The 26,978-nt window shown below is 43.4% G+C and overlaps 1 long non-coding RNA gene across 1 annotated transcript in view; it reads right to left on the bottom strand.

Annotated features, from left to right (window-relative positions):
- Positions 1–26,978, bottom strand: part of LOC138288543 (uncharacterized) — a 261,421-nt gene that overhangs the window by 47,912 nt on the left and 186,531 nt on the right. The window contains exon 4 of the long non-coding RNA XR_011202448.1: positions 18,381–18,456. This is a non-coding gene — a long non-coding RNA (uncharacterized lncRNA). The remainder of the gene's footprint in view (positions 1–18,380; positions 18,457–26,978) is intronic.

The following is a 26,978-nucleotide window of genomic DNA, read 5'->3' on the forward strand; positions in this document are numbered from 1 at the left end:
TGATGGTAAGTGTCCTTTAGGTCATACTAGACTATTTGTTCCATACCCTGGGGGAGCATTCTTATTGGAGTCATGGAACTGATAGTAAGCGTTGAACTTGACTCGGGCTGTGTGGAACGACGTGGATGTGGACGCAGGCGCCGGGTGGCTCACGTCCGGAGTTCACCGCGGAGTGCTACTGCTACTGCAGCCTTGGGCCTTGGGGGCCGGAGGAGGACTCTCGCCGGTGTGTACCCCGGCTGTATCTGTGGGCGACCCCCCTGCTCCTTTCCTGCTCCTTTCCACCGCTGTTTGTTGTTGTCTCGGCGCGGCACGGAGACGCTAGGAGGAGCCAGAGCCAGAAGCCAGAAAAGCCGGAAGGAGCCAGAAGGAGTCTTGCCGCTCCCCCTGTGGACCCCTGTGGCTCCCCCTGAAGACGCGGAGTAGGTGAGCAGACCGGGAGTAATCGGGAGAGACCGGGTAAGCAGTTTTCCTGGAGGGGGGGGGTCCCTGTTCAGACTCTGTTATACGGGACCCTTCTTGGCCATTGAACCCCTCTCCTGCTTACCCTCGGCTCCGGTTCCAGCTCCGGTGTTGGTGCTCAATCGCGTTACGTCGCCTCACCCAGCCCCAGCTCTAGCCCCAGCTAGCGTTAGCTTTGGCCTTGGACCTGGCGTCGTTGTTGGTGGTCTCTCCTAAGACTGAGTAAGGAAGGAAGCCAGTAAGGAACCAAGGAGCCAAGGGGAGGGGAGCGAACGGTGAACGGAGAGGATGGTTGGGACAAGAGGAAAAACAAAGAAGGCTAGGGAGGCCAATGAGGCGCTCGTTCACCTAGCGGAATTCCAAAGTTCAGAGCAGGAGTTCAACAGTTCACAGGGTCTGGGGTTAGACCAGGACCAGGACCCCAGAACCATCCAGCTATCCCAGGGGGGGTTCACAAACCTAGGTGAGGACACAGCAGAGGGTGTCCAACTCGGGTTTCCCGGCGACGAAAGCGATTGTGAGCCAGGAGAAGTGTCAGGTGGGACACTAGAAGTGGTGACAGTGCCTCGTTTGCCAGCCCATACTGACTCAGACGACACGGGGGTGCTTTACTGAACGCAGGAGAAACTGCAGGAGAAACTGTGGGGGGCCTTGCAAGCCCTCTGTGTAGGAGACAAAAGTATACACCGACGCACCCGGGCGGAACCACGGGAGTAAGGAAAACTAGATTAAAAATAAACACCATTACTAACTATTACAACCAAGTGAACTTAAACTCCGAACAGCCGCAAACGCAAAGTCTTAAAGCCAATGGCCTCCCATTACAGCCATCGGGGGAAGAGGGTGGCTACAACGTGGGGAGGGGTGAACTGGAGCTACCAGAGACCGGGCTCCAGGACACTCGCCTACTCCAGCAGCAATTGGCTGGTTTATCGCAACTATCCTGCCCAATGAGTAACCCCCTTGGGGATGGTGAAGTGGAGTCAAATAACTTCCCAAAGTGGAGCAACTTTTCGGGAGAGCAAAGAAAAAGCAACGAATTACTTTATCCTGACCCCCAAAGGGGACTATTAAACTCCGGGAATTTCTCATTAACATTCTCTCCACGATGTGCCCAAGCAGAATTTATAGCACCCCAAAAAATAATGGGTCCGGAAACAGATCACTTACCATCTAAACAGACCCATAAACCCTCAGCGCCACAGCTTCACTGTGGAAGTCAAATTGTTAAAACTAATTTAACGCTGGGCAGACTTAACAGTAGTTCCTTCAGTCTGGAGCTGTCCTCGCTCGACAACTCCGTTATTGGCAATATAGACCTCAATTAAACAGCATAACATCAGAAGATCTAAACTTTCTGGAAGGTAGCATAATAAAAGGCCATAGAGGAGAGGAAGGTAAGAACCTAGAAGGCCAGATAACCAACGAGCAAAGTGGAAATAGAAATTACCTCTCATTAGATCAACCAATTCTTAGCATCATGAAAGTTATATGTACAACACTGGGCTCAATTGCAACAACGATCAGGGCCCAGTCTCAAAAATTTGATGATCAACTTGAGCTGACCAAACAACTCACAACCTCAATACAGTCTATAGATTACAGGATGGCCCTAGTAGAGGGCGTAATTAGGGAAAACCTGTTGCACCAGGCAGTGGCTGACAAAATGGACAAGTTGGACGGACAAGCCTGTGGACCACTGCTGGAAAAATTACTGGAAGTCCCGAAAGTAATCAAAGACATAATCGAAGACTGCAAACATAGCCTTAAAAGCACACAGGGGTGCAACCACGAGTTAGGAAAAACAGAATCTAGATTAATTGAAAGGCCAACAGACAGAGAAAATAGAGAAAGGCACTCTGGCCCAGGACGAGAGAATTACCCAGATGCAAAAAATCAGACAGCTAAGATGGAGAGAACCAACGGAAGTCCTGAACTTGGAATCAAAGTCCCAAATACAGTAGAAAAAGGGACTCCGGGTAAAAGGCCTCAACCAATAGGCAGATGGAAAAACACATGGAAGAAAGCTAGAGGAAAAAAAAAAGCACCAGCAAGAAAGGCTTTAAACATGTTACAACAGATAAGCCCAATAGGAGAAATCAGGAACACAGGTGATGAGACCGCCCAACAACAGCATAGAGATGAAAGCATTAAGTCTGAGAGTCTTGAGAAACCTACTGATAAAGTCTTTAATTTTATAAACAAAAATCCCGGATTATTGTGCGACAAAAGTTGCACTCACCATTCCCATATAAACCGTATACCCATTGTCCCCAGGGGATACCAAGCATCTGGGCATGACTTAGATAAAGGAAGGTGGTTTGGAAAAGATCCTGGAACAAATCATGGGATAAATGAGGCAAACGAGGTAAATGATCCTCTAGTCAATGGACAACCCAAATGGAGCCCAGAAACATCAAAATCAAGTACCGGTATCGATAAGCACTTCCCAGCTATAAAAACTGAACATTTAGTTCAGGTACATCACTCAAATTCAGTAGGAGACCACTATGGAAAATGCCAGCAGCCTCTGAATTTCATTACTGAGGGGGCAGAACAAGATGACAGCAAAGGTGAAAGCAGAAGGGCAGAGACCCCAGAGTATATACGAAGCAAACAAAGTATAAGAACAACCATGTGCGTGGACAACATAACAGCCCCAGTTCCCGCACCCCGGACAAAGGTAAAATATTGCTCTCAGGTCAGCCCTGGAAATCAATCTCAGTAACCAACCTGGGTGGATCATTGATTTGCCTGCTCCATCGCGCCCAGCACTGGACCTGGAAACAAATGAAACCAAAGGAAAAAGGGACAACTGGCCTCCAATAAGGCAACCCTATGAAGAACATAGGAACAAAGAGTTGCAATTGGGGAGGGAAAAAGGCCAGGTAAATCGAACATTGACTAGTCATGCAGTTACCACTCAAGACAGACAAAATGAGAATACCCAACTTCAAGGAAGACGGTCGCAGGGAGGTGGCGGGCACACGGAGATCCGTTCTGAAACAACTAAAGAGCCTGAAGCCATGATCATGTTTATCCCTGAGTACTCCTCAAGAGGAAGTCACGACATCCTGAATAGGTCTAACATCTTACATCTGGTCAATTCCCTGCCAGCCTTACAGAATGTAACAACTAAAGACCTCCTCTCAGTAAGATTCATACCAAAAAAAGAATTAGAGAACGGGGAATTAACAGAAACAGTCTGGGCCTCACCTTGGATAGTAGAACAGATCCTAAAATGTTCTAACACGATGAAGACCTGGGGAATATCCATTGCTACTCCGCAAAAAGAACCATATCCAACAATATTTCTTGAAAAAGCCTCAAACCAAAAGGCAATTCTGGTTCGATACTCCAGGGAGCAATTAGCTCCAAACAAAAACTCCCTGAACGAACAAATTTGAGTAATATGAGGTTCTGCCTGTTGGCCAATTCCCCCAGAAACAGCAGGGGCAATCCCCCACAGTTACAGAACTGCGAAGAGCAATCATTTAGAAGCTCGTAGCAAAAAATGGACGGCTTGAACATAAAAGATAAAATCAGTCCCATATTAAAAATTCTAAGCTGGAACATAGCAGGTTTAAAAAACAAAATGGAAGATAAAGACTGGGTCGAATTCATTAAAAAACAAGACATCAGCTGTTTCCAAGAAACTTGGTCTATTCACGCTATTGACCTAGATGGGTTCTCCACTTTCCACTTACCCGCTATCAAGCAAAAAAAAAGGAAGACCATTGGGAGGTCTGATTATTTGGATCAGAACTTCACTACTGAGAAACTCCGTAGTAGCTCATACTGTACTAAGTAAGGGAATCCAGACGCTCGCAGTCAAATACGAGGAGTGGTCACTCGAAATAGTAAATGTGTATTTCCCCCCTATTAGCCGGGCTCAAGTCATGCCAGGGGTGCGGCTCCTTAAAGAACATATCCTAAATAAAAGAACTAAGGATTGGAGGAACCCAGCACCAGGTCACACGAACAATTGCTCTCCCCAGCCTTGTAAAACCATTTTACTGATATGTGGTGACTTCAACACTAAACCTCATTCTATCCTCTGGGATGAACAAGTAGCAGAGGAAGACTATGCTTGGAATATCCCAACGCCTCTTATCCAACGTTGTAAAGACTCTAAGAAAGGAGAATTAATCTTTGAAGCATTAATAGAAGGAGGAATCCGCACATTAAACGGGAGAACAAATTCAGACAGAACTTTCAAATCTACCTTTCGAACTGGAAAAAGGCAAAGCATAATCGACTATATGGCAATAAACATCGAAGCCTGGCATTATGTCATCGATATGGAAATAAGGGACAGAATTGAGAGTGATCACGACCCACTGCTAATGGAGATAGTCCATCCGGACATGAGCCCAGGGAAGGCTGAGTCTTCATTCAACGGAAATAGCTTAACAATAACTATGAGACCAAATAGGAAAAACATATTAAGGTCAAATGAGGATGAACCTTATATGAGCGTACCTAGTCAAACCTGGCTGTTATCACTTAGCACGTTTTTAAACTTATCAGTTAATGACGCTTTACCCCTCCTGCATAACTTTAATAATTTGCTATCGCAAACAAAAAAGGAAAAGATCAAGCATCTTCAAATCAATCCTAAAATGATGGAGGGCTGGTTCGATGAAGAGTGTTTGAAGCTAAAAAAGACTTTATCACAAGCACTGAAGAACCGGCACTTGAATGACTCCAATGAGCAACATTTTTATGAATGTAGGCAACAGTACAAAAAATTATTGAGATACAAAAGGAAGATATTTCCACATAAACTTTGGAAAACTCTACTGCAAGCAATATCGGCAGGGAACTCCAAAAAGTTTTGGGAGATAGTCAGGTGGGGATGCGAAGGTCCCTCGAAAAACCTAGAACTGAATATCAACCCTCAACTTTGGGTAAAGCATTTTACCGCCTTGTACCAGGAAGTGGCCAAGACGGCATCAGGGATGACCAATAACCCAAACATCCTCACTCAAGGACTGGCAGGCAGAAATCAAAGATTAAGTAAAGTATTTCCTTTTCAAAAGACTTACGCAGTACCTTCAAATCGGCTTGCTAGATTGGTAAACGAAACCCAGAATGTACTAGTTCCCAACGAATTCCCCAGCACAAATTCCACGCAAGTAGCCCATGTCATTCCACGTGCAATGGAGCCAATACCGGAATTCAGTGAAAAAGAAATTAAACAAGTTATCCTCCTCCAAAAGCCGTATAAGGCTGCAGGCCCAGATGGTATCCCTTCAGACGCTTACCGTAACCAGCTATCGTTATGGTTACCTGCTCTAGCCCGTCTATTCAACAGTGTTTGGCACCACGAGGTAATCCCTTCCTCTTGGAAGGAATCAATAATCGTTCCAATTCACAAAAAAGGGCCTCGGGACATGGTGAGCAATTATAGACCTATTTCACTGCTTGATAGTGTTGGAAAGATCTTTGCCAAAATGATTAAGTCGCGTCTAGACCAATGGCTAGAGGACGGAGATTTAATATCAACACACCAAGCTGGTTTTAGGAGAGGCCAAAGTACAACTGATCAACTTTTTAAGCTAAACATGATCTGCGCTAAATACGCCACCCTTAAAGACTGTTCATTATATCTGGTCTTTGTGGATCTCCAAACAGCCTTTGACAGCGTAAATCGCCAAACACTATGGCAGTTATTGTCGGAAATGGACATACAGGGAAAAATCTTAAGGCTGTTAATTCTATTGCATACAGGAAACACTGCCAGGGTCAGATATACCACGAGAAACGATTATACGGCTGAAATTCCAATCGAGCGAGGTGTAAAACAAGGCTGCGTTTTGGCCCCAACCTTATTTAATTGTTATATAAATGAAGTAAGTCAAGTTCTGAAGGAATTAAATCTGGATGTGCCAAAACTAGCCAACGAAAGTATACCTATCCTGCTCTTTGCTGAGGACGCTGTATTATTGGCAAGAACGGAGATAGCAATGCATCGACTACTTAGGGGTTTCGAATCATTTTGTACCTCAAGGAGCATGGTAATCAATGAGGGGAAAACAAAGTTTATGATTCTTAACCAAAAACAGACGATGCAATCGACCTTTAGGGCAAACAATAAGCCTTTGGCCCGAGTGGCTACTTACGATTACCTGGGCTGCAGACTAGACGAAAAACAGACATGGAAACCACAAATCTATAAAAGTAGCATTTCCTTGGCCCAACAAGCTGGAGCAGTACTCAGATTCGCAAAAGCTACAGGCAATCATTCCGTGAGTTCTGCACTGCTCGCATATAAAACAAAAGCAAGAGCCGCAGCACTTTATAGCGCAGAGATCTGGGGATTCAGAAAGACTCCATCAATACAAGTAACCGAGAACAAATTTTTACGCCAATTACTTTGTCTAGGCAATGCCACACCAATGAATGCAATAAGAATTGATCTACAGATGAGAAAGGTCGAGGACTACATTGCTCTGGCTCCAGTAAGATACTGGATCCGTATTTGGTCAAAAGAGGCTCTCAAACCATATAGAGACGTACTTAAGGATATCATGAAGCTACAAAGCCATCGGAAATTGCCCTGGTTCAAACATATCTCAACTATCCTTGCTGCCATCGGCCAGGAAGACTTCTGGCTCCATCCAGAAAAAATCGGAAGGCCTAGTCTAGCTGTCATAAAAAAGGCATATTGGGAGCGAAAGATTGAGACTATGTGCGAGTCATTTAGCCCTTTATTTAAGCGGTATATTTTGTTTAACCAAGAGCTTAAACCAGCAACATTCATAGACAGTATTTATCCGGAGGAAAAAAGGGCTCTCTACTTTAAATTCCGTATGGGCACACTACCTGTGACGGCGGTGGTCAACAGATGGCAACCCGCTCCTCTGGGTAGTTTAGAATGCTGTCCATGTCTTCATGGTGGCCCGGAAACACTTTCCCACTTCCTTTTATTATGTCACTTTACGCTTAAACTCCGTAAACTGTACCTACGTCCACTTTTCAGATCTCACGGAGTTAGGAAGTGCAAGGAGGCGGAAGCGCTATGTATGCGATCAGACGAGAAATACATCGTGACAAAGGTCTCAACTTATATCTTGGAAGCATGGAAATTACGTCTATCAATGCACCCATAGTTGGCATAAGCATAACAGCCTATGTTATCCCGTAGCTATCTAGCTTGGGAAATTGGTGCAGGGTAGCGTAAAACTGGGTTAGGCTTCGGGCTTCTATTAAATGGTTGGAAGGCACTGTAAGGTCCCAAACGATTCGTCCCAGAACAAGACATTTTAAATATTAGATTTATAATGCTTTTCTAGAATAAGTTACGTTTTTATGTAAATTATGGCTATATATCAGGTTTTACGATAATATATGGTAAATCGGATACATTTCGGTACATGTTAAATCAAAAATTCAAGCACAGTTTCCCTTTTTACTGAGATGTTTTATTTAATGTGATTTTTATCGAGTGTGATGGATTGATATTTATTGTGTGATTATTGTTAAGGCCGGATAGGCTAACAACAATTAAAAATAAATGGTAAAAAATGGTAAATGGAGTCATGAATTGCAGTATAATTCACCTATGCACAGCACAGGCCTGGTCATTACATGATATGCTTGCAGAAGGTTTTGATTACCAATTTTTTTTTTTTTTTTTAAGGTGTTTCCAACATTATTTCTCGGTCCTGATGAACACCTATTCGTAATTTTTCTACTGTTTGGGGCCGAAACTTCGACAGATAATGAATGTGGACTGTTTGCAAATACTGATTTGAGGATTTCTGACACTCTAAAGACTGGGTGCCATCTTGTGAGAACATGGAACTTTCGACAGCCAAATTTTCTATATTTAAATACTTGTAAATAACACCGGTGCACTTCATATTAACTTTACTCACATTTCACTGCGTCCTCACTTTGTAGGAGCACCCCATTTTTACTCTGTAGTAATTTTATCATTACTTTTGATGTTGTGACTGGTTTGTTTTTGATTTGCATATCTTTTTGAGCAAAAAACAAAAAAAGAAAAAGAAGAAAGAAGAATTTCTCATTAAATCAAATAAAAAAAGCCGTACCTTTTGGGAGGGTGTAATTTTGCAGTGGAAGTGAAGGTGAATACTTCACCAGCACGGACCAATTTTTTGCTGGAGACTAGAGGCAGGTGACTGATAGCCACACAAAGGCTTCAATGATATCAAGTCCCAGATATTAGTTGTAGCCAGCACTCAAATACATTATTAGTTGCAATCAGCACCAATAACAGACCGAAAGCCTGCCAAAAGCAACCGACCTAATCAATGAGCTCAGGAGATACAAGTAGAGAATCCCCTACCTCCACCACCTACCCCTAAGTTCTGTGCCTCAGTTCTGCGATGCATGCTCGTGGCCACCCTCCTGTAAACTTTAAGAGGCTACAGCATTGGGGGATGGGAGGTCGGGGGAGGGGCGAACGAGGTGGCGTTGGAAACGGGGGGAGGGAAGAACCGCTCCGAAACTTACCTGATCACATAGCAAAGAGGGAAAGTTGAATCATTTATAAAGCACAGCTTGGGGATCTGATCTTGAGAAAATCAGTCGACTGCAAACCAGAGGGTGGTGGGCAGCACAGTATGTACAACCTGAAGTGCCGCTATCTTGCGGGATGAGCCTGGTGACTAACGAAGTAGCCGGCTAAGTACAGACTTGTGGTCTTCGTGAGCTCTCCCAACCTTGCATCCTCTACTCTGCAACCAGTTCTGCGGTGGTGCGCTGCAGCCCCTTCATCCCTTTTGTGCTTAGACCAAGCCCAAGAAGCTTCTGCATTGTAAGCCGTGAAACAGTGAAGCCTGACAGGACGAGGAGAGCTTTACTACTGGCTTTGAAACATAGGAAGAGCAAGGTTGTCTGCCTGGTGAACTTTGATTCAACAAGGGAGCCTCTGCCCCATGACCTAGTGCCCAGCTCTCATGCCCTGGCCCCAAATCCTGCATTCAATTACGCCTTAGCCAGCCGCAGGAATAGGGCAGGTCAATTGGTCTCGTGTACCACCACCCTTTTTGACTTCAAGAAATCTTCAACTGCAAACTGTACACAGTTCATGGGATGGAGTCCTTTGTTTATGAATGCCCAGCGCTGCCTGAAGCTGGGTCATCAAGATCTATTGTCCAGGCGATTGTCCATGCAGCACACCATCACACTAGGGGAGCAGCAACACCGGCAAAGTTGTTGAAGGCCCGCCCTAAGAATTCACTTGCTTCATCTGTTTCACCTGTTCTAAGCTATAGATTGTGCTCATCGCTGCCCCCTTCAGTGGTTTATTCCACCAGTGACCCTGCAACAAGCTGACCACCACAGGCCTCTTTCAAGGACTCTAGTTACGGCCCAGCTTCTTTCATAACTGGCCACCTTTCCCCTCAGGCAGTTCTAGCCTCCAGCTCCTTAATAGATGAATGCACAACTACTTCACCTACAAAGCAAACCAATTCAGTCTCTCAAGGCCCTCAAGCAGGTGCCCAAGTACAATCAGTAGACCAACCTCGGCTGGAATCAACTCTGGAACCAAGCCCAGAATTCCCCTTCAGCCCACCAGCTTCCCAGTGGAGCCTGGGCCTCAGAGGGAAACATTTCCTTACTTTCGCCAATTAAATCTCTCAAGCCCAAACTTATGGGAAAGCCACAGCCTAGGGCTGTTCGTACGGACAGCACTGACAAATGCGCTCATCTCAAAGCATGCAGGTCCAACCCCCTGAGACAATCAGGCTATTATTACAACAACGTGGCTCCAGCCCTGCTCCTAGTACACCAGGCCCAGACATAACTCTGCTCTCTTTAACCCTAAGTAAAAGAGAAAGGTAACCCTGATGGAAGCAATAGAACAAAAATTGTAGAAATTCCGCTTCAATAACCACAAACTGTAATCATTGTTTATTAAAAATAGCACAAGGAGTCAAGTGTCCACTGAGCAGGGCACTGGCACTCATTAGGTCACAAAGGCCCAATCCTTAGATCAATACATAGGCAAGGAGAACAACAATCTGAATGTCTCACCAAATCCCAGTGCCAGAGACAAGGCAAACCATGAGCTCCGCTAGCCAATGCAACCCAAGCGCTGAGGAACCTGCTGGAAAGGAGGGCCTATCCAGCATCTTGGGAGCCAGGAGCGGTACAGAACCTTGATGGCATAATCGACTCCCCTGGGCCTCGCACCCAGGTCAATAGAGGAAATATTCAAGTTACAATCACAAGTGAGCAGGTGGACTTGAGCCCCCTGTCCTCTAAGCCCAAAAAGGGCCCAAACCTGGAGCATCCGTTGTGTGGCCCTTGGGGGAAAGAAAATCAAGGAGGTCATGATGAAATCATTACTCTATTACTACTGGCTCTATTAGTAACCAAGGACCCACTAAACACCACAACGTCAAATTGTTGTTTAGCTGGAATATCATACGCACAGTTCCCATGAGATCCTGAATAAAACTAATATCCTAAGGTTAATGAAAGCAATCCCGGAGCTCAGCGTCCTGGAATCGCAAGACATCATCTCAATTGAGTTTCTACCCGAAGGGGCACACACGTCTCCAAACCCACTCTGGTGACACTAGTCTCCACAGCACACATGCAAAACATCTTAGGTAGAGGTGAGTCTTAATTCCTGGGGCATCAAGCTCGGTGCCTTTAAGGAAATCAGTTACCTTATTCAAAACATCCCTGTAGGAAGCTGGCCTGGTGTGTGGTGGGTACCTGAGGTACTTACACCTTATACCAGGTATCCCCTATTAGTGTAGTGTAGGCAGTGTAGCTGTAGATGAGCAGCCAAGACTTATCTAAGAGACGTGCATAGCTCATGCAATACCACTGTAGTCACAGCACTTACACACATGAAAGAAAACACACAGTTACAAAAATAAAGGTACTTTATTCTAGTGGCAGTACCAAAACGTACTAGAGAGGCAACCCTCCAAAAGGAGGTAAGTAACACACTAAATATATACACTAGTAATCAGAAATAGGCATAGAAATTGATAGAAAACAGTGCAAATGCAGATAGACAATAGTGACCCTATTGGGAGCTCAAACTATATACCAAAAAACAAAGCGAACACAGGACCACCACCTAGGTAAGTGGAATGTATAGGGGGGAGCAGTAAACCCCCAAGGTAAGTACCACAGTGCCCCCTAGCGACCAGGAGGAAAGGAGTAAATTACTAGACTTTCCCCAAACCACCCAAAAGGAAGGAAAGGAAGAAAATGCAACACCCAGACAACACTGCAAGAAACTAGTGGTGAATTCCTGAAGAATATCGGTCGAAGAAGGGGACCAAGTCCAGAAGTCACAGATGAGTTAAGGAGGAGTAGGAGCTACTACCCACCCAGCTGTGGATGCACGAGTTGGTCGACAGTGAGACAAAGATGGTCAGAAATGCATCCCTGGAGCTGGGGAGTAGTTCCTGGAAGATGCAGTCAACGTCCTTTGCCGGATGAAGGACTGCAGTCGGTCAGAGGCGTGGAAAAGCCACCAACAAGCCTTGGCAAAGGCAGAGGTCACTGTGAAGCAAATGTGGAGCTGCTGGGGACCAGCAAGGTGCAGGAGGACTCCACCCCTGGGGGATGTCCTAGGAGACTCAGCAGAGCAGATAGTACAAAGAAGAAGAGACGGCCCCCAGGAGAACCACTGGACGAGGAACCAGGAGTCACAGAGGAGCTCACACACCACAACTGGAGAATGGTCCCATGCTGCAGGAGAAGCACGTAGAGGGCTGTGCATCAGAGGAAGGAGTACTGGGGGCTACACGGAGCCTGAAGATCCCTTGGAGGAGATGCAAACAAGCCTTGGCAGCCACAAGAGACTCAGTGCACTGGGTACTCTCCTGCGTGGAAAGTCAAGGGCTTACCTTGTTGGACAGCTGGCAGAGAGGACCAAGAGGGCTACTCCAGACCACCACCTGTGATGCAGGATCCACACAGCTCAGGATGAGAGGAGATCCACGCAGCCGGTCATCATTGCAGTTGGTGCCTGTGGAAGCAGGGGAGTGACTCCTTCACTCCAAGGGAAATTCCTTCTTCCTTCTCGTGCAGACTGAAAACTTGCAACCCACAGAGGATGTACAGCAGGGGAAGTGTTGCAGAAGCTGGAATGAGACCTGGAAACAATGTTGCAAGCATAGTCTTCATCATGAATGCAGATTGTCAGTTCCTGGAGGGTCCAGTCATGGTTCCAGTGGCTAGAAGTCGAAGTAAGGTTGCAGAGGAGTTCTGCTGGAATCTTGCAAGCCAAATCTGAGGACCCACCCAAGAGAGACCCTAAATAGCCCTGAAGTGGGAATTGGTCACCTAGCCAGGTGACCACCTATTAGGAGGGGGCTCCGATATCACCTGCCTGACTTTTCCACTCTGATGCTCCCAGAGGTCCCTGCCAACCTTGGATTCAAGATGACAGAGACTGGGGGTCCCTGAACCAGTGTAGACTAGTTTATGCATGGAGGGCACCAAATGTGCCCTTCAAAGCATGTAAGTGACAAGGAGAGGCTACCCCTCCCAAGACATGTAACACCTATTTCCAAAGGGAGAGGGTGTTTTCCCCCCCTCCAACTCTCTCCCTGGGCTCGAGCTGTTCAAGCAGCAGGAGGGCAGAAACCTCTCTGACGGGTTGCAGCAGCTTGGGCTGCCCGGAAATCCCCAGAAGGCTGGAATGAGCAATGCTGGGGGTCCTCTAAGGAGCCCCCAGACTGCATGAAATCATACTTCCAATACTGGCAACAGTATTGGGGTATGATTCTGACATGTCTGATACCAAACATGCCTAGGTTCAGAGTTACTACCATGTAGCTGGACAAAGGTAGTGACCTATGTCCAGTACACGCATAAAATGGCGTCCCCACACTCCATGAAAATGGCACTGGAGTTTGTGGGGGCACCTCTCCTAGTGCAGGGGTGCTCTCAGGAGATGGTACTTGCACCCTGCCCACTGGGCTAGGAGGGCCTTCCATAGGGGTGACTTAGTGACCTGGTGCAGTGACCTATGGTGAAAAGGGGTGCATGCACCCTTTCACGCAGGCTGCAGAACACTTTGCACGGGCTCCCCTTGGGTGGCATGATACATGCTGCAGCCCGTGTGGATTCCTTGGTATCCCAATTCCCTGGGTACCTGTGTACCATATACTGGGGATATACTATGGGGGTACCATTATGCCAAATGTGGGGTGAAAATGGAACAAGTTACCACGTTATAAGGGAGAGAGCATAATCACTGGGGTCCTGGTTAGCAGGATCCCAGTGAACACAATCAAACACACTGACAACAGGTAGAAAATGGGGGTAACCATGCCAAGAAAGAGGGTACTTTCCTACAGTCACAATGCCTCAGCCGTGCATAGGCATGAGACATCCTGTTTAAATAAAACGCAGTGGGTCACACCCTCACAGTTTCCAGTGAATGAGGGAGGGTGACACGACCCTTTAAGGGGTGAATGGAACTGGCTGCCCTCAGTTTTAACCCACAGGTGCTCCAATTGAATTCAGGAAAGTGTACTCCTACTTCCCACTGAGTCTGTACCTCTGTCCTTATGCTCTTGGATCCTTTGCAGCCTTGCCCAGAAATAGTGGTTCACAAACCTTCCAGCTTTTTGGAGCAAGTTCAAAAACATTGTGCTATAAGAAACTTGATCCGCCACCAATTACCCCATGACAAACTTTACTGATTACAGCAAACCAGCTTCAAACAAGCGTAAAAACGGCAGACCCAAATGTGGCCTGTCACTGTATGTTTCCATGAGGCTTTGGGTGAAAATTGAATCTATAATCACGCAAGATAATTGGTTACAAGTAATCAAACTTTGTAACAGGAGCCCATATTGCTCTTTCCTGTTAATTAACACTTACATCAACCCAAACTCAATGGAAAAAGGCTTAAAAGAAACCAGCTTATATCGGCCCTTTGCAAATTGACGACGGACCATCCTTCCTCTGACTGTATGATAATGGGAGATTTCAATATGAACCTCTTTTAAGGCCATTAGAGGGGGAACCCCTGAGATCCACCTTGAGGTCACTTGGAATATCACAGAACAAATCAGGCCCAAAGGATGTCCATGAAGCCCAATGGGGGAACTTGTGGTCATGCACCTTATTAATCTGGGTTTTTAGTCCTAAATGGAAGGCTGCCACGGGACGTTTCACCCAGTTGGACAAGATCAGAAGGAAAAACAGTCCTATCTTGATTATTCCATATACAATGCTGAAACGTTCACCTTAGTGGAAAGCTACTCTCTCTGAGAGTGACTATCATCCTCAAGTCATAGGAATCAATATCAATATGGACCAACATGCCACGGCCTGTGCTACTAGTAAGGGAATTTTCACCAGCAACCTCAAGTGACTCAAATGAAGAGATGATACTCACGCCAAAACTCTGTCCAAAAATACTAAAGCTACCAGAGGTGGAGCCACCAGACATTTCCCCAACTTCTCAGTGGGCTAATCTTACGCTGCTTCTTACAAAATGTCCACATACAGCCGCTGCCGTTGTTCCATCTTGGAGCCCCACCAAGCTTTTTCCCCCCTACGGTTATAATCCCAATATCAAAGAAAGCCCAGAACTCAGCCATGAGAGCAGTCTGTAAAAACCCTTGTAATAACGAATAACAAGCTAGCAACAGCTTTCAAGCAAGAGCAATACCGCTATAAGTAAGCGGTCTGGGCAGAAAGGGCAAGACACGCAAATCACGTCTGGGCGATTGACTTGTGTGAAAGTCAAAACAAAAAAAAAAAATACGCAAGGAAATTCTGGGCCCTGGTAAATCGACAAGTGAACAGGTCTGGCAGAGCTGGCTGTGAAAACATCTCTGAAACGGAATGGTTATCCTTTCTCTCCAGGCACTTTATGGCAAGTGACTCGGACAGTCAGAATTGCCATGCCTTCCAGCCGGGGGTGACCCAAGCCACATAAGTACACCTGAGATTATTACCGCCATGATTTTTCTAGATTGTGAATGCTCAAACCCTCCCATTGAAGGAATGCCATCTCTGACCAGCTGGCTGTAACAGTTTCAGGTTAAAGGATCAGATGGGGCCGCTGTCCCAACGGCCTCTCCCAGGCCCTCTTCAAGCAGAATATTCCTTTCTGCGCCTGTAAGAACACCCGGCTTTTTAACTATTGCGTAAGGAGCTCAAAAATACTGGAGTCTTAGCGAGAGGTTGTTTTCCAACCCATCTTCAAAGGAGGTTTCAAACCTGACCCCAGCAATTACAGATTGATAGCGCCTCCTGAACAATGAAGCAACATTCTTTGCCAGCTTTTTTTCTTAAGGACCTGCAACAATGGGTGACGTCGAGGGAGTAATTCCGAAGAACCATACCATGTTCATCAAAAAATCTGGTACCCTCACAAGGCTGTTAGCTGCATCCATGCAATGTGAAAATGCATTTTCACTGCAAACCTCACTGCATTGCTGCTTTGTTGGTTTTAGGGCAGCATTTGACTGTGTCCCAAGGGAGTGGGGAGGGGTTCTCTGGACAAAGTTAAAGAAATGGGACATTCCAACAAAACTCCTGGAGGCTGTCATTCAGTTGTACACTAACACATGGGTTTGCATTAAACTGGGTGACGGATCCTGTGTATCCTGAGAAATTGCAGCTTTTTTGGGGGTGTAAAGCAGGCCCATTAGCCCCTCTGCTCTTTAACCTGTCCATCTCCGTCTTGTTCAGCTCTCTTGATATCATCAGTAGTCATTCCCCCAAGCTAGGAGGTGCTCATATCAGCAACCTGCTTTATGCAGACGACTTAGAACTGTTTAGCTACACAGTAGTTGGGTTGCAGCGTTTGATAAACGCACTGCACTTCTATACTATTGCCAATTGTCTCGAGGTAAATTTAAGATAAATTAAAATCGTAGCACTGGACAGGAAAACTAACAAGGGGGCTGCTGGAATTTTAATGATAAGATCATGATGGAACAGTCATACAAATAGTGGGGGAGGGGAAGTCACCATTGATGCAGTGCACTTTTGTCCAGCACTTGAAGGCAGCTGAAATCAAAGCTTTGGTCCTCCAGCTGTCCCTTTCAAAAGGGTCAAGCTTGCTGTGGGGGGCCTTCTCCCTCTCCTGAATGTATGGAGGGTAAATATCACCTCATCCTTGTCTTATGGGAGTGACATTTTGATGGGGAGGAACGGTAAGCTTCTGAATAAGCCTGTCACTATGATAAATGTTTGCTTGCCGGAATTTGGCCTTCTCAACCAGAGGGTGGCCAGAGCAGGTTTGTTCCTAAACCTCTGCCACAAACCTCGGCTTTCCAGGACAGGATGTTTGGAGGCCTTATTGTGGGACGAAATCCAATCTGATGGCTCTAAAGAACCCAACTTTTTGCATCTCGAGGTCTGCTTTAGTATTTTGAATGTTGGAGAGCTTTAGGTCGCCCACACAAGTCAATAAGCCTTTAAGCAATGTATTAAAAGTCGTGCGCTTCTGTTCATGTCAGGCTGACGAATGTTTTAGCAAAACGCAAGCATTGGGTGCGTTGTAATTAAGTCCTATCTACAAATTCTACCGTCTACCCATTTGTCTTGCACATACTCAAAATACAAAACACCAAGATTCATGGCCCTTAGACTTGGTGAATGGCTGTTCTTGAAATCCCTAGCTAGGCGGTGCTCATCCTACTCATCCTACCATTGCAGTTACAAGGAAGGTTAAAGTAAGGTAACTAATCCAACAGGAAAGTTTCAAACACTTTAAGGAAGGTGTAGCGATCAGGGAGACGTAGTATCCCCCATATATTACAAATGGGCAAGTGAAGAAGGGTTTCTCGTCTATTCACTTTTAGTTAGTCAGATCATGCTAACATTATGCACCTTGCTTTGATATTCAGTTTCCGGTGATGATGTGTTTGATGTTGCAGTGTGGATGCTAAGTTAGAGTGATTTAAGGATGTTTTGACTTAGTGGCTCTTTAGTGAAGGGGAGGATGTTCTGTCTTACCACAAAGGTAACTTGGATTTTCTTTTACTTCTGGGGTTATATATTTGTTGGTTTCGCTTGTGGTGGATATATTTTGCTAGGCTACCTTGTTTATTGGGATTTTCACCATTACAGGGGAAGGTTACCATGCCATCCAATGGTCCTAGCTCTACACTTGGGCCTCAAAGATGCTGATCACATCCCCTGTGCGCTGCTTGCCCTACCCCGTTTTTCACGTCTTAAGAGAATCGAATTGAAGAGCCTCTGCACATTGCTTGTGCCATGTTCCAATTGTTAGAAAGCAACTGCCCATATATCTACCTACATCTGCACCCCCTTATCCACTCAGTCCTCTCCCACACAAAAGATAAAATCAAGGTTTAGCACTGTTTAAATGTTCCATGTTACGGAATGTTAATTTCTGTTACATATATTCCATCTATCCACGCAGTGCTTATTTTCAAGATGTTTCTCAGGAGGCTACTGCAACTTGTACCACTCACTGCCCCTGCCAGTGCTGAAAATTGCCAGAACGAGTGGGTTCTACAAACCGTGCTTCTGCAAATGTGACAATGTGGACCCTAAAAAACGGTCAGCCAAAGCTGTAAGAATAGCCAGGACGATCTGGTATTATTATTACATTATTTAGTGTATATTGAATTGGTAAACACGCTTTGATTTGTTCTGTTTAAAAATGGATAGCACCACCATGTGGTACTGCCTTGAATGTGTGTCAGTGTTAAGACAGAGCGCTGGCAAACACTGGCACAAAGTACTGACATATACCCTCCACCCCACCCACCTTCCCAGTGCTGTGTTTTGTCGATATCTTGTCTAATAACGTTATTGGATTCCTGTGCCGTGAAGCTGTCCAGATCAGAAAATGTAGGTAAAAATGATAAGAAATAACATTTAGTAGCCAAAGCTGCAAATAAAAAAGATTGACATGAAAACATGGATATGTAAACAAATGCAAAGCATGAGCACATGTTTTTTCAGCTTACCTGCCCGACTTTTCTGTGGCTGAAAGCAAGGGTTGCAGCATGTGTTGGAATGCCCACGTACACGCCTCCATAGTTTCTTGACCAAATAAAGATACCAAAAAAAAGTTTACTTTAACGCGGTAAAGCAAAACAAACGTGTTTAAAGTGCATTAAATCATTATGCCTTCTCTAAGAAGCAGCTAACAGCCCAATTGGAAGAGAAGCATTGAACTTGATTGTATATCATTTATCTGTGACAATATGTCAATCATGGACACCGAGGAAACGAACACTACATTTTAAAGTCTTCCCAATAAGGAGGCATTATGGAAAAAGGAATTTTTTAAGAATCACAGAGAACCTAACTAGTTTAAAATATCTTACTAGCTGGTTTATTTACTATTCACAGGTTGCTTGTGAGGCTATTAATTGCAGTGTAGTATACTAGCATTTATAGAGCTGGGTCCAGGGCAGAATTATGTTCTCCCCTGTTCCAGTTCACGAACCACCAGCGCTCAGATGAGCCACCATCACAATTCTCACCTATTGATGTTGACTGAATCTTAAGCCTTGGCACTGAGTATATTAGTCAGAATCATTCAATCACAAATCATTGAGACTATACCATAAACAATTCCAAACACCATGAACAATTTAAATCAAACTCCACACTGAATAAAGTTTCAAAGCTTTATTACAATCCCCAATTTAGTGTCACATATATGGTGCGCAAGACTAAGTTATAACCATACGTGAAAACCATACGTTGATCGAAACGTCTAAAAAGATTTAGCCTACTAAACATCAATACTGTTAGACACTCCAAAAAATATAGATTACCAAAGCAGATGATGATGGCATCAGTAAATCATCAAAATACAGTTTTCACAACCAATTTCAAATTTCAGGTTTCAGAGCTGGGCCATTCCCATCATTAACAGAAATTTGGAGTTGCATGTGCGGGAACGGGCTAACGTGGACAAAAGCAAAAATCAAAGAAAGACAAAAATAATTTGAAAAAAAATCTAACTAGGACAACTCACTACAAAAATACACTTCTGTAAGTACCTAAATGAAAAGGAAACAAGAAACCATTTTTTGTTACACCTCTCCTCAGGGGACAGCAGACCGCGATGATACATCAGGCAGGATGGGCACCTTCCGGCATCAGTTGACAGCAGCATCAGGACAGTGCAGAACATGGGCTTGCACATAGAACAGATCAGCAGTTCAGAATTAGTTGGTCATATTTGTACTGAACCACATAACAGACTAGGGCAGTTAATACTATGATGAGAAAACTCATTAGGAAAACTTAAAGAATCAGAGGATAACAGCAGACTTAATCAGAGTTCTGAACAGCATCGTAGCAGGAGTGGAACTAAGACTGGTTTCAACAAGAACTAACAAGACTTTCTCAGGTCAGACTGACTTCAGTTTCCAAATTCCTAACTAATTAGAAGTATGCACAATCCATTCATTGGTGCTTCAGGTGGGCGCATTTCAGACGTAAGTTTCAGCATCAAATTAGTGCAGATGGCAGCATCAAATTTGCAACTTTGCTGAATATTCTCAGCAGAAGTGCATTGTCATCTATATGATTGAACACATATCTAACACATTATTACATTCTCTCGTTATTTATTACTTGAGATCCTTTCTCATGACACAATGAGCTGAGCTAATACATTCCACATGAGAACTACAAATATCCTGTCATTTTCGACAGCTATTACAAATAGTGCTACATTGTTTTTCTAAAACATGTCTGTTGCCTACAATACAATAGGACATTTAACATTCACATTAACAGCCTAGGGAAATTTGGGTCAGAGGGGACAAAATAAACAAGCGATTATTCATTACTACTGCAAAATGAATCTTTCAGGCCCAGTCAAGCTAAGAAAGCCTTAATGCACATTAATACATTTAGTACAATAAAGAAACCTATTGTGCACATTACAATTCATATCAAATATGCAAAGCAAATTAATTTCAAACATTGTTTGTAACATGTTAGAACTAATTTTAAACGTGTATTTTCCTGCACGTGACTTGCTATAATAACATTAATTAAATTCAACATAAGTACAATTAAGTCAATCATTTATTGCTTTCAATCCTTAATCTACATTTTAATATTAGTTCTCATTAATAGTTCATTACGAATGCAAAAAACTCCTGTTAAAATGTCGTATTTAATATGAATGGTGGTCACATGGTTCACCATAATAAAAATAAAAAAATGCACATTTTACAACTTGTGTTATTTTCTCTTGGGCCTTCAAATGCAGGTTAATTAGTCACATTATGCTAACTTCTATGACAGTAATATATTTAGAAAATTTGATCTCTCTCAGTTCTCCTCTGACAGCAATCTATGCTGTCACAAAATAATTATTCTCATTTACCGTGAGACAAAATCAAAACTTGTAGTTTGATAACGCATAGATCTAGGTTCGCGATAATTGTCAATTCTCTTCATTGTCTGATAATATCTGTCTCATATTCTCCATTTCAATTTCCTCCCTCCTCCATTTATTCTTTGCTCTTTGTTGTCCCCAGAAATTGTAAGCTTTGTCAAATCCAAGTGCACAAGTTATGCACACTGTCACAATCAATAAAGGTTTCAGGATCAGCTTCACAAAACCATTTCCCAAGTTTCAAAACCAAGATCCTACCGTAAAGAATCCTTCACCTATTGTCTCCCAAACATTTTTCTCTTTGTGGTCATTTAAGTCATTTTTCAGACTTGCCAGTCTGATAAGTATCTCTTTATCTCCTTGCAGTTACTGGGTATGTGAGTGCACCAAGGTTGGGACTTTAAATCTCGGCAGACTCCACCTTTTGCTAAAAGGACGTCTAAAGCAAGGCAATTCTGTGTCCATTAGGACCATGGCACCTGAAAAATCAGTTGACATCTTAACTACAATCGTTGATAACTTGCTTATCCTAATGTCATTCGAGATAACACCCACTGATGGAATAAAAGCTCCAAAAATATCTCCTGTAATTTCTGAAAATACTTGCTCCTCTTTTAAATCTCATTTTAAGTCTCTCAATCCCTGCTGGATTGTCAATGTTATCCACTTGGTACATTTTCAGGAAAACCACTCCCACATAGCATGTACCATACCAGCCTTTCAGCAACTTGTAATAAGGCCTCTTACCACAGATGTAATAGACACCAGGTATAGCGTTGTCTTGTTCAATTAGCATTAAATCCCATACATTCTTAAACAGGACTACAAGTCTGCATTCACTCGTTCTTACAAAATTGTCAGCTTTTGATTGTGGTATATATATATATATATATATATATATATATATACACATACATACACACACAAAGCTTTCCTACATGTTGCCAATCTAAAGCTAAGCGTACCTGTGTATCGGGTGTGATATGAACTGTTTTCTTCTTGCTAACTATATCCTTATCTACCTTTTCTTTCATTGCTTTTTCTCTATCATCTACTTGATTAATGGACTCCTTTCTACATGTGAGAGAATACAAATTCAGTTATTCCTGCGTGCATATGCTGTGCCAAAAGTCAATGTAGGCTCAAAGAATCATCCTACTATATCTATGTGCCTAGCCTTTGCAACGCAGCTCAAATACTGATTAATGGGAACAAAAGAGAAAACTAAGCCATAGTTAGACTAAAAGTACTCAATGTGCTCTTGATTATATAAACATGTTAATGATAAACTACAACTAATACCATAAGTTAGTGGTAAGCAGTGATAAGTGATTCCCTCCTATACTGATGAAGAAATTTGTGTATACACAATCGCGCACATTTATTGTATCCACGTATTCATACAGCAAACTATAATATACATTGGAAGATCTTCCTTTGTCTCATCTAAATGAAGCAATCCCTCATCTTTATAAAACCTATCTTGCTTAGATGTTGTCATTTTCAGCACTAGAGCTGCTGTCCTGTGCAACTTTTTTCCTTGAAACACCCATTCCTACAATCAATAAAACGCACGTAATCATACATACTATTATCAAACCAATACACACACATTTACACCTACTGTGTTTGCCCTGTCCAGGATTCATGGCTTCTGTAGAATCAGAGGAGAAAAGAAATCTAAAAGTGAAAGTGAACAAAAAATAAAAAACACAGCGGACTTTCGAAGTCTTTGCACTATTTACAGCAATTCCTGATCTTAATGAAAATACTTCAAGATTCAATTAAAAGCTCTCAAAAATAGTTACATTTTCATTTTCAAAAGAACACAATTTGATGATCACTTATTATTACTTCCAGACTGTAGTGTCTTAGTTGATTAATTGGCAAGGTAGTTCAAAGCTTAATTCAAATACAATTTCAAGTTCCAGAATGTTCCAATGAATTCTCACGGATAACACAAAAGGCCGTAAACTTGCTCTCCCATTTATTTGTAACAAGGTAGATCCATTCAGGTGAAGAGTATCTGCGACTTGGCACTTTTCCTTTTTGTTTCCCTTGCAGCACCATCTTCATCTTCACTCTGATTTGACTCTTTGACTGCTTTTGTTATTGATGGGAGTTTATCAGCAACCAGTTCAGGTGCGCTTCAGACCGTTTATCTGCTTTCACAGTTTTCGGGTGCAACTGTTTTCCCAATTCTTGATGCACTGGCAGGAATCAGTTGACTTTGACCCACTGCACTTTTGTCTGTACCTTTATCTGCATGCAGGCTGCTTGTACCTTTCACCACGTTGCACGTTTTCTGCTTCAGCCACTTGTTCCATCCTCACAGCTTGGTCAAGCCGAATCCTTTCTTTATCTGCATTCGCTATTGCAGGATCAAACTCTGTTTTCAAGAGGACACAGAACCTTGTGTGTGTGGCTTGCATGGATCCAGTTCGGAATACCTTGACACTTCACAACTGTTGTCATTACCAAGATAACTTGAAACTGTCTTTTCCACCTTGGATTTAAGCAAGTCTTCCTCACATGCTTCTTTATCATGACCCAATCTCCAGCTTTCAAGCTGTGACACTGCTCTCAAGCTGTTTGAACTGTTGCTGCTTCAACCTGATGAGACAAAGAGTGAACCACATCAGCCCGACCTTTGCAATAATCCAGCACAAAGTCATTATTTATGTTCACAAGTGCATTTGTAGGTACTGCTGGCAGCCTCAATGCACGACCCATCAGAATCTCATGGGGAGACAATCTTGTCTTCCTGTCGGGGGTGCTACGCATGCTCATCAAGACAAGTGGTAACGCATCAGGCCATTTCAATGTGGTTAAGGCACAAATCTTTGCCAATCGAGCTTTCAGTGTTCCATTCATTTTCTCCACCAATCTAGAGGCCTCTGGTCTGTAACTGTAGTGCAATTTTTGCTCAATGTTCAGTGCCCCACACAACAATTTTATGATCTCATTACCAAAGAGTTCCTCAATCTGATTCCAAATAAGTCGGGAATGCATAATGTGGTATCGGTTCCCTGAGCAGAAGCTTAGCTACAATGAGACTATCATTTCTACATGTTGGATAAGCCTCAACCCAATGGGAGGATACACACACAGTGACCAATACATACTTCAACCCATTAAAAGCTGGCATTTCAATGAAATCAAGTTGCATTCTGTTAAATGGATTGTATGATGAACCACACATGCCGGAACAATGCATGCTTTAATGCGGTCGGAATCATGACAGAGTTGTCTCCATGCATGCCTTTACAACAAATTTCGTCGTAAAGGCATGTGTGAAACAGCATGCATGGTTCTTTTGTGCAACCCCTCAACTCGCCCTGAGGCCCAAAACTAACCCCACTCCTAATACCTAAACTACCCCGTCCCCCACCCGGAGCCCTAAAAGGAAAAAAACTAAACAAAACAAAAAAATACCTCCCCTCCTCCCCTCCCTCCCCCACCCCCAAAAACATAAGCACCTTGACTCCCCTCCCACCTTAAACCCTAAAAAAAAAAAAAGAAAAAAAACAAAAAACTACCCCAACCCCCACCCCATAAAACTAAACTACCCTGACACCCCCACCTGCCCTGAGCCCAATAACTTCAAAAAAATATATATTCCGACCCCCCACCTCTGACCCTAAAAACGAATGTACCCCCAACTCCCCCTACCCACCTTAAATCCTTCCGATCGCTAAAAACTACCCACCAACCCTGACAAAAACACTGACTACCCCACTCACCTCACCACGTCCTCTCCCGATCCTTCCACCTCTTCTCCAGCCCTTCCTTAAACCTTACCTCACCCCTTTAAAAATATACTACCCCACCCCTCCACCCTAAGCCCTAACTAAAAAAATGTACCCAATCTCCCCCACCTCGCCCCTTCAAAAAAATAATAATTAGCTCACCCCGAATACCACCCACCCCATCCCTTAATCTACCCCCCACCTCTGCCCCAGCCCCACTTACCTCACCACATTCTCTCCTGAACACTGAATGGCTTTTTCTATGCCTTACCCATGCATATGCATAGTTTAGCACATGTATGGTAAAGGCACAGAAAAAGCCTTGCGTTCTTTAAGCAAGCGTGGTTATGCTTGCGTGGGAAACGTCCTCATTAAGAACACGTGGTTAAGGACATTTCCCGTTTAATGAATGTCCAGATCTGCCTATGTGCCTCAAATTAACCATTGTGCGTTTTCCTACATTCATTTGTTGGCATGTAACACATCTGTGACAGACCGCTTCTGCAACCAATCTAAATCTGGGGTTGTACCATGTCTGTTTGAATGTGTGAATCATTGCATCTCTGCTGAGATGGACCTGACCATTAAGTTCAACAAACAATCGGGCAACACAACTTTACCTTCGTTTGAAATCCATACATCATCTCCCTCTCTTTGAGCACAACCTGCTTTAATCCAACCTCTGTGTTCTTCCTCTGTGGCCTCTTCGCACAATCTCTTGATTTTATCCCAGGTATTCACCACTGCCATCAAGAAACTTAGATTTGTCTCACAGGTGTCACTTTTAATTACTCCACTCTTCATAGAAGGTGACGCAATGGAGTGCACAATATCTGGTGATTTGGTCAGCATATGCATTGCCAAGGTCATTAGACTTCTGGTGGGGCACACGTAACTGAGGCATTTACAAATCATGAATTTGTTTTCTCACCATTTCATATGGGTGATTATCTGTGAATATTATCAGCCTGAGCTGCTCTGATACACAGCATGCTCTTGTAAGAGCAACACATTCAGCTATTTGGGCAGAAACAACTCCTCGAAGCCTTGAGGCTTCAATGATTTCTGAGGGTGCAAACTGCATAACATGCTCTCAGAGTACCTTCACCATCTCTTAAACAGGTGCCATCAACCAATACAACATGGTCGTTCTCCTCTAAAGGAGAATCCTGAATATCAGGTCTGGGTTTGGTGCACAGTTCAGTAACATATAAGCAGTCCTGTTCCATTTCACTAACATCATTTGAATCATCAACATTTACATGCATTAATGTGGCGGGGTTTAAGGCTGCACACCTCTTGGCTGTTACATTTGCAGACCCAAGGATCAATAATTCATAATGGGTAAGATAAGCATTGGTCAAATATTGGGTCTTGGACCAAGCCAGAAGTACTTCAACTGAGTGTGCGACAAACAGTTCAAGCGTGTCTCATCACAATGCCTTGATATTGACTGATGCTTACACCAGCACAAGCCACAGCTTTCAAACAGCTGGGCAAAGAAGAGGCGGCAGGATCCAATGTGGCAGAAAAATATTCCACTGGCCTATTTGTTATTCCATGTGACTGCATCAAAACAAACCATAACGTTCATAACAAAACAGTGCAAAACCCTTTGCGTAATCAGACATTCCCAAAGCTGGAGCTCTGCACAAACTCTCTCTCAGCTCAGTGAAAGCTTTCATGCATTCTTCATTTAGGGGACTGGGTCTGTGACTTCTTTGTGTGTTAAGCTTTTGCAACGGTGTGGAAATTGATTAACAAATTAGGGATCCATTGGTAGCAATAGCTTACCATGCCGAAAAACATTGACATCTCTGTGTACCTGGGGGATTCATTTGTATAATTGCTGCCACTCTCTCACTGAACACTTATGTTGCACTTTTCTCAATTTGGTGACCCAAATACCTCATTTATTTGTGACAATACTGTAACTTAGCAGAGGAAAGCTTGTGTCTGTTCTCATCCAAATGATTTAAATTAAAATCAATCTTTATTCAGATATTACTCCATAAAAGATAGTCCCTTTAGAAAAATAATATACAATAAAGTGATTCCGAACATTAATAGTAAATAGATAAAATCCTTCATTACAGTTAATTGGACCATTATTCATTATCATAACAGAGGGTTTCTAGATGCATACATTTTTTCCTCTGTTCTATAGCATATAAAATAAGTGTAATCACTGCATCACATTTCTCTTTAGTGTCCAGTTTATATAAATAGTTAAAAGCTTCTCTACAATAAAATAATTAGTGACAAATAAAGGTTTTAAGAATTTCCTAATATCATGATAAAATCTACAAGATATTATAAACTTTTTTTACTCCATATCCTCATCTTTAGGAATGCTACTAGAAAACGCAATGTCCTAAAACACATCTGGGTTAGGTAAAATCTGTCTTGGATGTTTGCAACTGTCAAATAGTTTTGGATTGTATCAT

Source organism: Pleurodeles waltl, chromosome 4_1 (assembly GCF_031143425.1).
Source record: "Pleurodeles waltl isolate 20211129_DDA chromosome 4_1, aPleWal1.hap1.20221129, whole genome shotgun sequence".
Taxonomy (NCBI): Eukaryota; Metazoa; Chordata; class Amphibia; order Caudata; family Salamandridae; genus Pleurodeles; species Pleurodeles waltl.